The 17,549-nt window shown below is 36.6% G+C and overlaps 1 protein-coding gene and 2 long non-coding RNA genes across 4 annotated transcripts in view; 1 reads left to right on the top strand and 2 right to left on the bottom strand.

Annotated features, from left to right (window-relative positions):
• The window catches only part of Adamtsl1 (ADAMTS like 1), a 905,649-nt gene that overhangs the window by 410,380 nt on the left and 477,720 nt on the right, over positions 1-17,549 (top strand). The gene's annotated exons all lie outside the window — the stretch shown is intronic.
• Positions 1-17,549, bottom strand: part of LOC125610827 — a 243,682-nt gene that overhangs the window by 114,954 nt on the left and 111,179 nt on the right. The gene's annotated exons all lie outside the window — the stretch shown is intronic.
• The window catches only part of LOC125610826, a 33,428-nt gene that overhangs the window by 8,423 nt on the left and 7,456 nt on the right, over positions 1-17,549 (bottom strand). The window contains exon 2 of the long non-coding RNA XR_007340882.1: positions 12,045-12,201. This is a non-coding gene — a long non-coding RNA (uncharacterized LOC125610826). The remainder of the gene's footprint in view (positions 1-12,044; positions 12,202-17,549) is intronic.

Raw genomic sequence — 17,549 nt, 5'->3', positions numbered from 1 at the left:
AGGAAGCAGGAAGAACGATTCTTCAGGATCCAAAGGACCAGGTAGGAAATCCAGATGCCTTGTAGATTACTTACACTATGGATGCATGGTGCAACCAGTGTTTAAATGTGTTCAGGATACTCCTATTGCTTGTTTTTTAAAAATCCATCCTTTCTCTATTTTACATCTTCTATTCTGTGCTCCTTCTCTTTCTTCCATATTCAAACGTCTTCAGGGTTATGCTCACTTACTGATGTGACTCCCCTACTTCCTATCAGTCAGCATCCCTTTGCAAACTGGATTTCCCACCTCCCATAGTGCTAAAATCCTCTCAGCAAGACCAGCATGACCCTCCTGTTGGTAAGTCCAGAGCAGGAGTCAGCACTGGTGTTTTTCATCTCCTCTCCACATTGTTGATCCTTTCCTCCTTGATGTCTGTAGTGACCTTGGTAGACCAACAAGCAAATGAGAAGGTTTAGACTTTCCAACATCACCAATTCTTTGACTTTATTCTTCCTTTCTCACCTTGTTTTGAGGTACCTTTTCTTTTCCCATTTCTAAAATGCCTGAGTTTCCTAGATTATGTCCTAGACTACTTACTCTTCCCACTATATAATTTCCCTGAGTCAATATTCTCAAGGATTTCATCTGTGTACTTATTATTTCCTGAATCTATGACTTTAACCCAGGTACTTAACCTGAATTACAAATCTAAACATATATCCACTCTCTCTCAGTTCTATGTAGACTCTAGACTCAGCATATCCCGAGCTGAACTCACAATCTTCTCTTACATTTTGAACTCTCTTCCTCTTCCTGTGGTTCCTATAACCCAAGTAATCAACAAGCTCTCTCAAGTCTACGTACTTATCTTTTCAGTCTGTTTCCAGTTTGTTCTTTAGAACACTGCTGTCATTGCCCAAGACAAGACCCTCATCATCAGTGGCATACTACTACTGTCTCCAAGCCAGTCTGCTGTACTTAGGACTTGTTCCAAAATTGTAGCCAGGATGATCTGTCTGAAATATAAAATTGGTAATTCTAGACCCCATGTAAAATACTTTAGCAGCTCCAGATTTTCCTCTAGTTTAAACCCAATTCTCTATATAATTTGCAAAACTCTTCCTAAGCTGCGCCCTGCTCATCTCCCCACTTTTATTCTCAGTATTCCTCTGTCAATTCCATGGTCTAGACATAAAGAAAAGTTTTCTGTCCTTGAAACTTACATGCTATTTCTTTTGTCTGAGTTTTTGCTTATGTTGTGTGTGAACATGAATAATTTATAACACTTAATAAATAATTAAATAATGTAAACTGAATAACACTTTACATTTCGTTCATTACTTTAGAAATCAAGACAGTTAAATGTATCACTTAACTCTATAACCCTAAAAATTATGGGTTTGCATAGCGTCATTCTGTTGTTCAATAGACCTTATGGATAAATATTTCCCACTGTTCGTGTAGACATAGAATGGAGGAAGGAGAGAGAGAGAGAAGAGGAGAAAGCCGGACTAAGTGTGTATAAAAAGCAAAGTATTATGTTGAAATGTTTTTAAAAAATGAAATGTACTAAGTGTCTCTCTTAAAAAAGTTTACTCTTGGTTGATGTAGTTGTTGTTTGGTTGATATTTATTGGGCATAATAAACTCTATGATTCTATGTTTTTCTCTGTACTGAACTCTTTAGTGTAGAAGATATATTAAGTAACCACATAACGAATACAACAATATTTCATTCTGCCATTCTTTCTCCCTTGCCTCCTCCAGCCCAATTCCATTTTCTTCATCTTTATGTAAGTCTTTTCCCCGCTTTATCTGTTCATAGGGCTGGTAGTCCCCAGTACACAGAATAAATGAAATTACAAGTTCATTAAGAACTTGGGAAAATTAAGAATTGTTTTCCTGTTCCTCCTTTGAGCATTTCTTATAACTGTTAAGACAGTGTATAGATAATTTCCTTTATCTCTTGTAGCTTTTGTGTTGTTTAGTGTCAGACGCCATTACAAACATCAGCTCAAATGGTAGTAACCATCAATGCCATGGAATGGCAAAGAAAGTGGTAGGGCTGAGGGTCCAATGTATTTTGTAGCTCTTTTCAGTTGCATTTCTCTTAGATATTTATGCTTTTTTAAAAAAATCATCACTTTTTAAATTACTTAATTATATGTAAATTAAATTTTGAATATTTACCTTTTTACCTTTTGACCTTAGCATATATGACCATAGATAACTTAGTGAGATATTCCATGGGTGAGGAGATGGCAAACATGGTTAGCCCTGTTTGGCATCCCTCTTTCCAATTTGGCCTATTTGGAGAAGCTGAGACCTTTGAAAAGTTGTGTACTTTTTTTTTTAATTCTTCATTTGATTTAAGTTAAAATACTTAAAATTTCCTCAAGCGTTGACACAGAAAAAGTCAAGGCCTGAAATAGAGGTTAAGAAAAGGGACAGTTTCACTTGAATATGTTTTACCTTCAGTGCTATATTCAGTATCAACTGAGGATTTCTTCCTTCACATCCTGAGTTTAAAAGGAACTGGATCCAAGGAAGATTCTTTCCCAAACTTCTGACCTGTCTGTAGCTCTCTACCAGAAAGCCCTGGCATATCAATGTTTCCTACAGCTAGGCTGTAGGCACTCAGATGGCAAAGTAGACTTTTAGTTTAATGGAAGGGAGTGTAATTCTCACTAGGCTGCACATTTTTGTCTTTCAATTTTTTTTTTCCTTCTGTGATATGTACATCAATCGGGTGATTGTTTTTGTAGGTCTCAAGGATTTGGATTCTCTTTTGGGAAAGCGTTGCCCAGCTAAATTCTTTGTTGTCCTTTGACTTTCCAAATCTGATCCCGAACCTTTACTTCTTTGCTTTCCTTCTCCCTGTTTCTTCTTCCTTCCTTCCTTCACATGCTAATATCTTAAAATGAGGTTTCCTGCTCCTTGATCTGAACCCCAGCAGTGATCAATGAAGTGAGTATCAATTACAAGCACTAGTCCAGCAGGAGCCAGCTTGGCTTAAAATCAACCTTCTTTGGTAAACCAAGAGAATATATAATCCTGATTGATTACTCCCAGAGAATATATTTGTGTCATTGGTAGTCAGTGCAACTGAACTAAAATCATTCTTAATTCTAAACCCTCCCCTGGATTTTTACCTTCTCACATGTCTATAAACAGTTTAAGAATGAGGAGATGAAAACTTATTTCAGAGCTTTATACAGTAGTGACTAGGAAGCACCATCTGAGTCCCTTAAGTTTTACAGAATTTGTCTTAAAGATGTAATAAACTGTGATGCATTTCATTTTGCCTGGGATCCCTGTACATTTATTCTTGAAAAACTTCCATCTATTCAGTCTTTGACTCTGTAGCATGTACTCCAAATTTAATCTATTACTAAAACAGCTTTACCTCTTATGACTATGATAGACATGTTTGCTCTCCTGGGAAATAGTTCATGGCTCCCTGTGTGGAAATCTCTCCTGAGGTCTTGTAGAATGTCTCTTGCTGAAATCTGATTTTATTTCTTCATTTCTAGTACCAAGTATTAAAACATCGTCTTTGCAACATAGAACCCACTTCCCTAGTCCTGAGAGTGGGAAATATCTTAATCACCCAAATTTAGGGTTTTTAGGTATTTTAGTATTTATTCACTCAAATACTAAAATTTTTTGTTCAACTAAAATTTGTTAGGCTCTAATGATTTTTTAAAAGTTATTCTCTAAATCCTTCTCATAAAATTCTTCAGGTTCTCTAAGGAATATTCCAACTTTTTCTGACTCTTGCTGTTTTGTCACATTTAGATTATTTCTAATAGCCTCTTCTGACCAAGTCTGTATGTGCCTTTTAAACTTGGAAACTTTTTAAAAAAATATTTATTTTTTTAGTTGGCCACAATATCATCTTTATTTTATTTATTTATTTTTATGTGGTGCTAAGGATCGAACCCAGGGCCTCACAAGTGCTAGGCAAGTACTCTACTGCTAAGCCACAACCCCAACCCTAAACTTGGAAACTTTTAAGTGCATGATGCATATGTGATATTCACAAATAGGCATTGTTCATGGTGGTGATAGCACAAAATTTGGCATCTTACATGCAGGGGACCAAGCAGTGCTCTTAGGGTGACAAGGAATTGGAAGTTGTTGAACCCCAGAGATGGCCATTAAGGTTGAGAGAGGGGTAGCAGGGAAGACCCTGAGGAAGGCTAAGTGGATCTACAAGGCTGGAAAACAAGCAACAGGGAGTTAGGGGCGGAGCCAACAATAGTAGCAGGTGCCAAGTCTGAGCGCACCACATACTTGAACACTAATGTGCAAGAACTGATCTGAGTTCAGAACACAGGGAGTCAGAAGGACGCTCAGCAGGGAAACTTGGAAGCTCTGTAATCATCCTGATGGAGCTGTTTAAGCAGAATTCTCCTCTGGAGCCCTCTTTTAAAGGAATGGTGGATATGCCTCCACAAAGTTCAAAGGCGTAGTCATGACTTCTGACAGACATAGAGATAGGAGCCAGGTGATTCAGAGCTCCATCTCCTGTCCCTGGAGGTTTGTGCTGATCATCCAGAGACAGTGGTATACTTTCCTCATCTTTAGCTTCACCCTGAGTTTCAATTACCTACTGGGTCTGGGTCTTTGTCAGGTGTATGCACAAGACAAGTAATCCATTGGCCTCTGCATAATAAACAGGACACATGAATTAATGACCTGAACCTCAGAGATGAGAGGAGTTGCTTCCTTAGTGGCTACTACTTGATTGCACATCTCAGATGCCATTGCTCCTATACAAAACCCTGAGCTGAGCTACCTTGGTACCTTAGCATCCATAAAATGCAAAGATACCACCTGAAGAGGAAAAGAACAAAGAGGCCCCACCTAAGTACTACAGATAGAAAAGTCAGGGACTCCAGACCAGCCTGACCCTCTCATGCTCCATCTGTTGCTCTCATGTCCTGCCCTGTTCCTAGATCCTCCCACTTTTAACCTCCTTCAATCTCTACCTTCCCTCTGGGCCTTTGGTCTAAACATCCATTTGCCTTTTGCTTCTCACAAGTTCTTATTCATCTGTGTTAATTTTTACAAACACATCAATAGAGATTGATCCGTGTCATATACCAGTGTAAGTGCTTTATGACTATGAACTCTTTCAGTTAAGAGGTAACCCTTTTATTATCTACTTTAGAGATGATTGTGTCCTCACTTTTGGTTATTCATATTCCTGAACACTGCATATCGCCAGCTCTTTAGGGTCCCAGTGTGGCCAGCATCAGCACTATCAGTCCTCAGCGATACCTCCCTGAAAGCAGGGATAGTGAGCTTTGTTTAGTAACAAATGACCTTGAGCTTTTGGAATGAGTCAGTCTGAGCTTGCATCCTAGGTTTTCCACCAACTAGCTGCATGACTCATGTAAGTATGAGTTTTCCTGTCTGTAAAAGGAGAGTCACATATACCTCATAGAGGGTCATGGAAGCGTGCAGACATTGCATAAGAAAAATTCTAGCAGTGTCTGGAGCAGAAAAGCATTTAGGAAATGATAGCTACCGTACTCATTGCCCTAGGAGTATAGAGAAAATCTTTTTTTTTTTTTTTTTTTTTTTTTGCGATGGAGTTTCACCAAGTTACCTAGGGCCTCACTAAGTTTCTGAGGCTGGCTTAGAACCTGGGATCTTTCTGCCTCAGCCTCCTGAGCTGCTGGGATTACAGGTGTGAGCCACTGTACCCAGCTAGAGAAAATCTTGCTGGGTCCAGTTCTAAAGTAGAAATTTTAGAAGTGAAAATGGCCTTAGATTTTGTGTAGTTGGATCCTCTCCTTTTTGAATGAGGAAAATGAAGCCCAGAAAAGTTAGACTGGTTTAAATCATCAGCTAATTAATGAGACAACAGAGAAAGAACCTCAGTTTCCTGATTCCTCCCTGGGTCTTTACCCCCACACTCTGCTCTTTGAAGGATTCAACCTAAAGTTGACAGTGCCCTTGACTAGAGATGAGCCATTAGAACATGGAAGTCCCTAGCATCTCAGAACTCTCTCTTTGGTTTTTAGAAAAAGAAAGCTTTCATTCAGAAACAAATACATAAAGCTCTTGCTGCAGCCTGCTTTGCAGCCTCAGTGAGTTTTTGACCCAGTTCTTCCAAGATCTGCAAAGGGGGTCATCATGTTTGAAACAGAAATGTGCCCCAGTCTCATTGGTCTCTCCCACTGGGAGTGGTTACTCTTCTCTTCTAGAGCAATAGGTTACATTCAGCAGATCAAATTATTTTAGCTTATATCACATTTATTCTCTCCTGGTAATTTAGAGATTGAAATTTACTTCGTAGAGACAAGAAAATATTCCTGAGTGTGGGGCTGAAGTTGAACTATTTGATTCCTTTGGTAGCAAGAATTTGGTTGTGGTGATATTGTTACCATATGGATAGATACGTAACTATTGAAACCTGGGATGAGAATTCCAGGGTATTTTACTAGGACCACCAAGATGATGAATGACATATTCAATTCTCAGAAACTAAAGCAAAGAAGAATTCCACATTTTAAATTAGAGTATCATGTCCAAATGAAAACCTTATCATAAATAAAAGTTTCTATACACAGAGGAACAAAACCTCTTTAGTTCTGGGAAGGATCTGTATGACACCAACATAGTTAGAATGTTTCAGAATCATTTAAAAAATAATGAATCGGCATAGCTGTCATCATCACTTATTCCTTTCTTCCTCTATAAGGTAGCAATGCCTTTTTTTTCCCCTGAAATGAAAATTGGTTGGCCCTGATCTGAGAGTTTTCAGGCCTCTTGCTCATGCTCTTTATCAGTGGGGCCACTGACTGGTGAGCTGGGCCCTTTGTGCTCTGAGCAGCTTTTGTTTCCAGCGCTGCTTTGTTTTAAGCTGGGTGTTGAATGCAGCATCAAAGGTAGGCAGGCAGACATTCAGAGGCCGATGTGGGCACATTCCCAAAAGTTTGGTGCCAAGGGCCTTGTGTTTCTTAACAGAGGTGACCTGGAAAGACTCCAAAAACAAGATGAAAAATACAAAGTTGAATTTAGTTAAAGGGAAGGAGAAAGGAAAGCATTGAAAGCTCGAATCCCGTTAACTTGAAGAGTTTAGTTCTGGCCTTTTAAAAGCTTCCTTCCAAAACAGAGTTGTATTAGTTTAATCTCTGGCCAATTGTAGATTTAAATTTAGCTTCTCACATGTATTAATCTTCTTGGGAGTGAAAATAACCATTGCTGCTCATAGAGAGCTGATTTAGTATTTTCTCCCTATAATGGGTTTTATTTTTACCTAGATGGTTAAAACAGAGAGGGTTGCTACTGATTTTCTTAATGGGTGCCTAGCTGAACAGAGTAGGAGCCACAATGTTAAGGGCCAGGACACTGAATCAGTCAGGCCCAAACACAATGTTCATCACTTTATCTAAACAGGTTATGATGTTGAGCAAATTGCTTAATTTCTCTAAATCTCACTACCATCATCCATAAAATGAGAATGTTTTATGACATTTAAGTGAACAGATAATGTAATATATGATATTTGCTACATAGTACATACTATATGTCATGACACATTAAATTGCATATTTTTGGAAATATATGGAAGCAGTATCAAGATCAGCTAAGGAGCTGAAACAGAGTTGTTAGATGTTTCACCCAGAATCCGTGTCCCGGGAGTTGTAAAATCAAAGCCAACTTGAGAATCCAGATCTTTGCTTTCTTTCCATTAAACACACTCTTATAAATATATAAGGCTACTTTAAATTTAATTATTATTCTTTTATAGTGATAAAAAATATACCAGTTTATACCCAGATGGGTAGATACATGATAACAACAATTTATTGAGCATATATTGCCAGACATTCTGTTTAATTTTATTGTCTAATCAGCATATTGACCTTGCTAGGTAAGTGCTGCTATTATACCAATTTTTTACAATTGAGGAAAGATAAGCACAGTGCATTTCAGCACTATGCCCCAAATCATGTCTTTACTAGTGGTAGAGACATAGTTTGAACACAGTCTCTGGAGTCAGCTCTCTAAACTAGCACACTGACCATACTCTAATAATTGTCCAAGGTAAACAAGACTTACACGAAGGGCTATCACGATTACCTCCATAGGTGACCTTGAAAAACATCAAGGTCACCTCACAAAGAAGAGTAAACAGCCATGCTTTGCTTGTCATGACTTTATGGTTTCATTTAAATGACTTCCCAGAGAACATAGGTAGCTGTTACTCATAAGGAGGGCTGTTGATTTAGGCATTGGAAGTTCTCTATCCAGATCCTGCATCTGCATTTTTCTGGATGGCAGAACCTATGTCCTTACCCTTGCTGGGCCTTGATTACCTATTTTGTTAAATGACTAAGGTGAACCTCAAAGTATTATTAGGAGAATTTAATCAAGAATAAATGGAATTGTATGGCATCTAAGGGGGCCCCTGCTAGTTTCCCTGAATCCTCTACCAGCTTTAGAGAATTAAACCTAGTAAGTCATGTACCTGATTCTACCAAGTTGGGATATATTCAAAGTAAAATTCAGGTATTCATGGATGACCATGCTTAAGACAAACCCTAGAACCATGATCCCGTCACAGGTTGTTTTAAAGGAGGATATTTCTGTACCATCAAGTCCTCAGAGAATTTATCTTTCAGAAATACACTGGGCCCAAATTTAGTTTGAGAGGAACTTTTAAACTTTCTTTGAGCTTAGACCTGAGGGCAAAAAAGCATAATGGAAGTGTTAGCCAGCATAAGGTGGACCCAGCACAACCAGAAAAAATACCCCCAAAGAGCTGGAGGAGGGGAGCAGATTTGAAAAGAGGTTTAACTAGTGCTGCAAATGGTCCGTCACACACTCTCCGCCCCAGTTTGTTTTGATACATCCCCACCTGGTCCCCAGGTGTGTAAGAACCACAACATGCTGTTCATGCCACGGCTGTGGACCAGACTTGTGCTGGGCTGTGCACCTCTGAACAATGGCTTTATTCTTTTCTACGCCCCAAAGAGGTCTGAGTGTAGGAGAAGGAGCGGTTGCTGTTGCTGTGGGGGGCAGGGAGAAGGAAAAAACAAAAAAAGTTATATACTTTGAGGAATTTGGCCCAAATGAAAAAAAAAAAATGGAAACATAGTTCAGAAATCCTCCTGGGAACATAAGGCCAGTCCTTCCCTCTTATCCCCACAACCTGCACCCCAAGTTCGAAATAAATGTGAAGGTGACTCGTCCGCATTGAGAAGAAAGAGGAGAAAGAATAAAACTTTCTTCTTCGAAAACTCAGGAATTTAAGTCTAGAAATATAAGACAGTTGCCAGAACGGAAAGTTGGGGGGTATTCTTGATCCACATCTGGATTTGCAGGAATAAAACGCGTTCTGGGCAGTTTGTTTTGGCGTTAATTATCTCACACTGGAAACCATCATAACAAAATGGCAAATTCTGGAATTTCCACTTTTCCTTCACCTGAAGAGTGTGTATGTTTTGACTTTGGCCAGACAGAGACCTTACATTATTAGAGACAGGAGTGAACTGGAAAGAACAGTTTTCCACCTCACTCTTTTATGGAATTGGCAAGAAAATTTTACTAGTCTCAAGGTAAAATTCAGACTATGATATTTTCAAATTTTTCTATTAGAAGAAAAGGTGGCAAGAACTCGATAGAATTTCGTCTGAGGAGGATTGGCAAAGCATCATATTATATGGATGTATATATGAAATTAAATTTCTTGTGTGTGACTTTTAGTGATGGAGGAAAAACTGTGTCTCACATAAACAGGACGAGACATATTATTCTGTTGGTAACTTCATTGTTTTGAAATGACTAAAATTGTAAAGAGACATTTAATATTAAGTGGTCAGCCTAAACAAGGATTTTCTGGTGTGAAACAAATGCCTTGCATCTAGATTAATAAGGTGATGCAAGACACTACATCATCTGGCAGGGAAAGATTTAAAGCAGGTCAGGTTCCTTGGGAAGAGAGAAAAATAACTATTAAGATGAAAGACCAGGAAAGAAAAAAAAAGTTCTGTGTGTGGTCCAAACCTCATTTTTTAAAAACAATTTGCCAAAGGTGTTTAAGCTGCATGGTGATGGTTTTCTCAATGTTTTAATGATTCACTTGTAAGGTGTGATTAGTCATATCTTTGACCAGATGAGGAATGCATAAATAAGAACTTTTTTTTAATCATTGACATTTAATTCTGAGAGTATTGGGGGATGCAGTGAGAGAAGTTATACTTCACAGTATGTGTTCCCAACTCCAGGAGGGGCTAGGGGATATTGACATATAATAGCATAGTATTCCTTAAAAGCATAATTATAAATATTTAGTATGCTTATACCAAAACAGGAAAGAACTCTTTGACTAAAATAAAGGTCAAGCCTCTCCAAAAGCTTAAATGTAACCTTGTCTGCTCTTTCTTCTTCTGGGCACTCATTGGATATGCTGGATAAGAACCTCTTAACCTGTGACTCAGTCAAATCTAATTAGAAATATTTACTGTATTTATTGCCCTGTGAAAATATGTATGCTAGTCTTTCTGAAACCACTCTTTTAAGTATCCATTGTGGTAAAAAGTTTGTCACCAAAAAAATGAGATCTTTTATTTAAAGAAATAAATTTGTATAAGCTTTTATATTTCACTTGGTAGTGAAGAGTCACAGAGAATGGTTTCAAATATCAGTCATATTTTACTTGTTCGATATCATCATGGGTGTTCATAGCTTCTTTTAGAGCTATGAAAAATAATAGGTGGGATTTCTTGTCTTCATATCTATGCACATGATAGGGTTTTAACTTTTTAAAATATCTAGTTCAAAATATGCATTTCTCTCTCTTTTTTACATAGTTATAGTTTCTGTCTTATTATCTTTAGTGCATCTTTGAATGTAAATCAAATAACATATTATAAACATTGATACTTGTTATGATTGGGATATGAGGTATCTCCCCTTAATGCAGGAATATTCTTAGGTGCAATGATTAGATTATGAGAGCTATAACTTATTTTGGTACATACTAGTTTGAATGGACTAACTAGGTGATAACAGTAGGCAGGTGGAGCATGCTGCAGAAGGTGGGTCACTAAGAGGTACCCTGGAAGGGTGCATCTTCCTTTTTCCCTTTCTCCTTCCTGGCTTCCATGAACTGAGCAACTTTTTTCCACACACCTTTTTGCCATGATGTTCTGCCTCATCTTGGGCCCAGAGTGATGGAACTGGCCAGCCATAGACTGACCCTCTGAAATTGTGAGCCAAATGAACTTTTCCTCCTGTATGGTGTTCTTGTCAGGTATTTTGGTCATAGCAACAAGAAATTGACTAACACAATGCTAAAGAACAATCTTTTGGTATTGGATGAAAGCTTTGGAAGAAGAAAGAAAGCACAGTAGATTTTATAGAATTGCAGATTTTACTATTTGGGGAAAAATGGATCAAGAGGTAGATACTATAAGATTTGGAAATGCTATATGAGCACCCTTTCTATAAGGATGTTGTTCCAAATCTTCCTTCTACTCATCTCACAGATCAGTATCCAAAAATGCCTGTAAAGTCAGGTGATTCCTCATGTGTGTGGACACAGAATCCTAGTACAGCTCTAGTTACCATGTATGTCTTTAGACTGCCAATTAGTTTAGGTCAGGGCTTGCATTTAAGTTTCCTTTATATTCCACATACTAATGATAATTTTATGAATACATGTTCATGTGCCTTTGTACTTGGGTAATATGTTGTTCTGTTTCCTAGCCATTTCTAAAAACATACTCTATATTAAACAGTTTTATTTCCTGTAAGTCCATCAAAAGTTTTAATTTTTGATTAGTAACAAATACATAGGGAACCAAAATGAAAGTTACAAAAGAAAAAACAGGAAGAAATAAATTAGCTTTCCTCTTTTTCCCAGTTATCCAACTTCCCTGGCAGTATGCAGTCTCAGTTATGTATTTTGTTTCTTAAGAATTTTCTTAGGGATATTTAACATACATAAACAAATATATATATTTGGTAGGCTATAACTAAGTCCACCACCAGTCCTTAATAAAGTTAGAAATAAATCATGACGAGGTAGAAATTCATTACCTGGTAGAGGCATAGACTTGTGGATAAGCATGATGTGTCCACAGGCATTTCTAAAAAAATCAGTCCCCATTCTTAGTTCCCTGTTGTGATGCCTCACTCCAAGTGATCATCCTGTCTCAGCCTCCCAGGCCACTGGGATTACAGCTCTTTGCAGCTTCTTATTATTGGGGTAAAAAAAAAAAAAACAGGAGAAATAATATGGTTAATATTATATAGAATTTACTATGTACCAGACATAGTTCCAAGTATTTACTTTTTCTTACCTAATTTAAAATGAAATTCAACCTTCAACCTGGATTCAAGTGTTCTTTCTTTTCAATGACCAAAACTGAAGTAAGCTTTGAGGTTTAACACAGACTATTCTGATGAATTTACCCCAGAGGAACTGGATCAATAGCTTTTACTTACATACTTTTTAAATAAGAACATGGACATCCATAATTTTGTTATTGAGGACAAGGGGATTTTTCTGACCTAATCTACCAAAATTCAGCTTAGGATGAATATGAACAAGTGTGTTCTTGGTCATAAAGTTATCACTTTTGATTCAAATAGTTCATGGGCAATATCTAGCTGGTAAGGATGGCCATAAAATTACTGTATTGTTCCACCAGGGGGCAATGAAAAGTCATAATCATATTTTTTATTTTCACAGGTTATAAGGTATAAATCAGTGGTTGCCATCTTTGTGTGGCTGAGTGCGTAGGTGTATAAAATCCAATCTCCTTTTCTTTCAAAATGAAAATACCCTTACTGTTTCTCCTGTTTATAAAATTAATACATGCATACTACAGAAAAATTAAGAAAATGCAATCAAATATAAAGAAAAACTAAAAGTTACAATCTAACCTCACAAAAATGGAAATTGTTGATTTTTAGTGAATTTCCAGATTTTTTCTCTCTATATATATATAGATATATATTTATAGTTTTCACTGAAACAGAATCAAATTTTACAGTTTTCCTTCACACTACATTATATACATCAATCTCATATACATATTTATATCACCTTTTAAAGTAGCCATATAATGTTCTCTTATGTGGATATACCATAATTTAATTGAGTTATCATCTACTAATATACTTTTAGAAGTTTTTATAGTATAAATAAAGATTACCATACCTGCAGTAATCTTCCCCTTCTACATGATTTTGCATTCTTTGGTTTCAGTTACCCACAGTAAATTGTAGTTCAAAAATATTAACTGAAAAATTCTAGAACTAAACAATCCCTATGTTTTTAAAGAACTTATTACAGTATATTGTTGCAATTATTTTATTTTCTTATTGTTGATAATCTCCTAATTTATGGATCAAACTTAATCACAGGTTTCCTTGTATAGGAAATAACATAGTATACATAGGACTTGGCACTATCCACAGCTTCCGATGTCTACTGAGTATCTTAAAAAAAAAATCTCCCATGGATAAGGGGGAACTAATATTACCTTTTTCCATATCTCTGGTTGTTTTTCATGCATTCAGTTAAGTTACTAGACAGGTTCTTTAACAACTGCTAACCCCACACTCCATAAGTGATATCTTCCTATGGAGTGACAGTTCAGGAACTTTGCTATTATCCTGGATGTCTCATTGTCTTTTAAAGAAGAATACATTTCTCATAGCACATCAAGATTACTGATGTAACATAACATTCACTATTTCATTATTATTTTCTGAGAAAGAATATGGAAGACATAATGATGCAGGGCAGAGAAGAAACAATACAGGGGTTGAGAAGGAGAGAGAATGGTCTGTGCCTCAGGTGGCATGGTGGGTGATAAATAGATAATTGGATAGGGGAATGGGACAAAGCATTTTGGTATTGCCCATCCTCCTTCATGCTGGGTTCAGGGAACCCCAAAAGATGAGAATGGAAACCCCTGGTTTAGAGCCTGGGCCTGAGTGACCCTCATAGAACAGATCTCTGCATCCTGCTATTTCCCCTCTCTGGGATTACATCTCTCCTTGTAATCTGGTACCACTATGCCATCTTTCTTAGGTGGTGCCATAAAAATGAACAAAGTTCCAGTTATTTTGAACTTCTAGAATTGACTCTTCAATGATCAAAGGTATGATATAAAGTATATTATTTTTAAAATTTTATTAAAAATCTGAAGTGGGCTAATCAAATGACTTAGCATGTCCTGATAGGTATATTTTAGACCCACCAGCAGAACATTAAACTGGCTCCTAAATGGAAGGTGGTGCCTTCTTCCATCTCAAGTATCATTCCATAGCAAGAAGAATTCCTAAATTTTTTTTTTTAAGCTATAAGTAAATAGAAAGACCAGTAGAGGAGAGGGAAGGGAATAGGGGGAGGGAGGGGAGGAGGGAAAGGGGGAAGTACTGGGGACTGAACTAGAACAAATTACATTCCATGCTTTTATAATTATGTCAAATGAATCCTAATGTGATATATAACTAAAAAGAACCAATAAAAAGGAAATAAAATAAAATTATGAAATGCTTTTTTAAATATAAATAAAAAAGTGTGTGATATTTCTGTAGCTATTTTGAAGTTGTGGGGTTTAATTTGTTTGTTGAGTCAATGAGAGACACTGATAAGAAATACACAGTATCTAAATCTTCATTCTGTTTTAGACCACTCTGTGAATATTCCCCTCAAAAAGACAAGTTCCTCTTTTGATGCGGCAAAGTGGGAAGGCATGGGGGTAGGAAAGATGAGAGAATGAGATGATCATCATTACCCTAGGTACATGTATGATTGGTGACCCTACTTTGGGTACAACCAGAGAAGTGAAAAATTTGGCCCCATTTGTATACAATGAATCAAAGAGCATTTTGCTGTCATGTCTAACTGATTAGAACAAATAATAATAAAAAAGGGACATGTTCCTGAACTTATTCCATCAATGTTAGTTTCCATCTTCAGCATACTCTTTAGCACCAGACTTTAAAATGGTCATTTGAATCAGTCTTAGTTTCTTTCCCTTTTCTTAAATACATCAAGTAATGTTTCTTATTTTTAAAATGCTGGCATTTATTTTAAAATTCTGGGCATGGTGGTGGATGCCTGTAATCCCAGAGACTTGGGTGGCTGAGGCCAGAAGATTTCAAGTTCAAGGTTAGTCTCAGCAACTTAGTGAGGACCTAAGAAACTTAGTGAGACCCTGTCTTCAAATAAAAAAATAACTGGGAATATTGCTTAGTGGTCATGGGTTCCATGGGTTCTACCCTGGATACCAAAAATCAAAATAATAATAATAATAATAATAATAATAATAATAATAATAATACTATTATCTCCACTCAAAGGATTCACCTACTCAATTCCTTAAAAAAAAAATCTTCTGTATTCAGTTTGTACTACTTTCCAGAGGTGGTAAAATGATAAAGTTGACACATCTCAGGGTTAAGAAGTAAGGACAAACTGTGGTCAGAGAGATGAGGTAACAAGAGTGGATAATGAATAAAGAGTTTAGAACAAGTTTCTAATTAGCCTCAGAGGGAATGAATGATCTGTGACCTATCAATTTTTGTTCTGAAAAGCACAAAAGTTTTTACATATTATGCACATTGCAGACATCTGTGCTGAGCTCTACTGTGAGTTAAAAAAAAAAATCCACCTCTCCTAGAATAACGTGTCTTGGTTGGATCCTGTAACAATTTCTTAGTACTATTTACATGGAGCTCTTTGAATGCATATTAAACAACACTATCAAAGCTGAGAGGCCTCAAATTTGTCATTGCCTCCCATCTCTCAAGCCTACACACATGGCAGCCATGCAGGGACATTTTCTCTCTGAATTTGCAAAAAGTTATTGGGTGTCTGAAATGTATAAGAGAATGCTTTTTCAAAGACAGGACCCGAGAGTGTATGCTCTAATCACAAAGCTCCTTTGGAGGCTCTTGATTAAAAAAATGTACGTAGGACCACGCCAAGCTAAGTACTTTTTTTTTCTATTAAATCAGAAGATTTCTGTTGAAGAAACTGAAAGTTTTAATTAAGAGTTTTAATTTTAAAAAAGAGTTTTAATTAAAAATACATTAAGGTTCAATAATTGGTAATCCCTTTGGTGGTAGCATTATTAACATATTCCATTTTACTTCAACAGAGAATTTTAAAGCAACAAGGATTGATCTCCCCTGCCCTTTGGATTCCCAGAGGGCAAAGAGTTCAAGGTTAGGGTTTTTAGTTATGCCCAAATGCTTCCTAGGGCTCTACAGGGGTATTTTGCAACCAGAGATTAACTGTTAACATTCCTGTGACATTGCTGAAGTTTTTTTTTGTTTGTTTGTTTGTTCTTTTGTTGATTTCATTTATTGCTTTGTTTCTGTTTTTACTATTTCATGTTTCCATGATAACATTTCAAAATCTAAATCTAGTTCCTCTTCATCTGAATTTTATCCCTTAGTTATACATTTGTTTTTAAGTGTAGTCAAATATAATGCCAAAAGTTCAATAATATAATTATTGCCAGCTATAATGTAGAATATGTATTTGATTTGTTTTTCCATGACCTAGAATAGGAAAACATGAAAATGAAGAGGCTTTTCATTCACAGTCATGCGCCCTCCATCTCTAAATCTATTGTTCTAGTAGAATGATGCTCCTATCATTTCAGACTTTGAGGCCTCCCAACCCTGGCAAACTCTCTGAATAGCCCCACAATGGATTAGATTTCAAAGAAGAAAAAATTGTATTCCTTGTTGCCCCATCAAAAGCTCTGCCTCACCCTGTTTTCTGGGGAGGCCATTTTGCATAATGAGCAGGAGCGCTGAGCTTTGGACTAAAGTTGACCTAAATGGTTCAAACCCTGGCTGTGTCACTGACCGAACCTGTGACTTTGACCAAGTCTTCTTCAGTGTGAAAACCAACATATACTTAGAATTGTGTGGGAATTAAATGAGAAATATATTAGGTTCATTCCAGTGCCTGGCCTGAGGAAGAGCTTAGTGAATGTTAGTTAACCACACAACTTTTTTCCCCAAATGCTGGAGGATACAACTTGCAGGAAATGGTAGTTTGATTCAGTTGTTTTTCTGTTCTTTGTTCCTTTGATGGGAAAATTAGGACCATGAAGATTTTTTCTTTTTGCATTTTAATAAGAATAAAATTCATATAAAACTCTGTTTTAAAGTGTGAAATTCAGTGATTTTAGTATATTCATAATGTTGTGCAACCACAAATTCCAGAATGTTTCTGTCACTTCAAAAAGAAACCCTATGTACATTAAAACATCAGTCCCAATTCCTCCTCCTCTCTCTCTCTATCTCTTAGAAATGACTAATCTATGACCTTGTCTATTCTGGACTTTTCTTATAAATGTAATAATGCAACATGTGGCCTTTTGTGCCTTTTAAATTTAAATTTAAGTTTAAATTTAAGTTTTCCTCATAAAATAGAATCTACTATAATACTTTTTAGGTCTAAATAATATTCCATCATCTGCATATACCATGCTTGTTCTTCCATTCATTATTTAATGGATATTTGGTTTGTTTATATGTCTTGGCTATTATGAATATTGTTGCTAT

The sequence above is a fragment of the Marmota marmota genome, unplaced genomic scaffold, assembly GCF_001458135.2.
Source record: "Marmota marmota marmota unplaced genomic scaffold, marMar, whole genome shotgun sequence".
Classification (NCBI taxonomy): Eukaryota; Metazoa; Chordata; class Mammalia; order Rodentia; family Sciuridae; genus Marmota; species Marmota marmota.
This window is presented reverse-complemented; position numbering and strand designations above follow the sequence as displayed.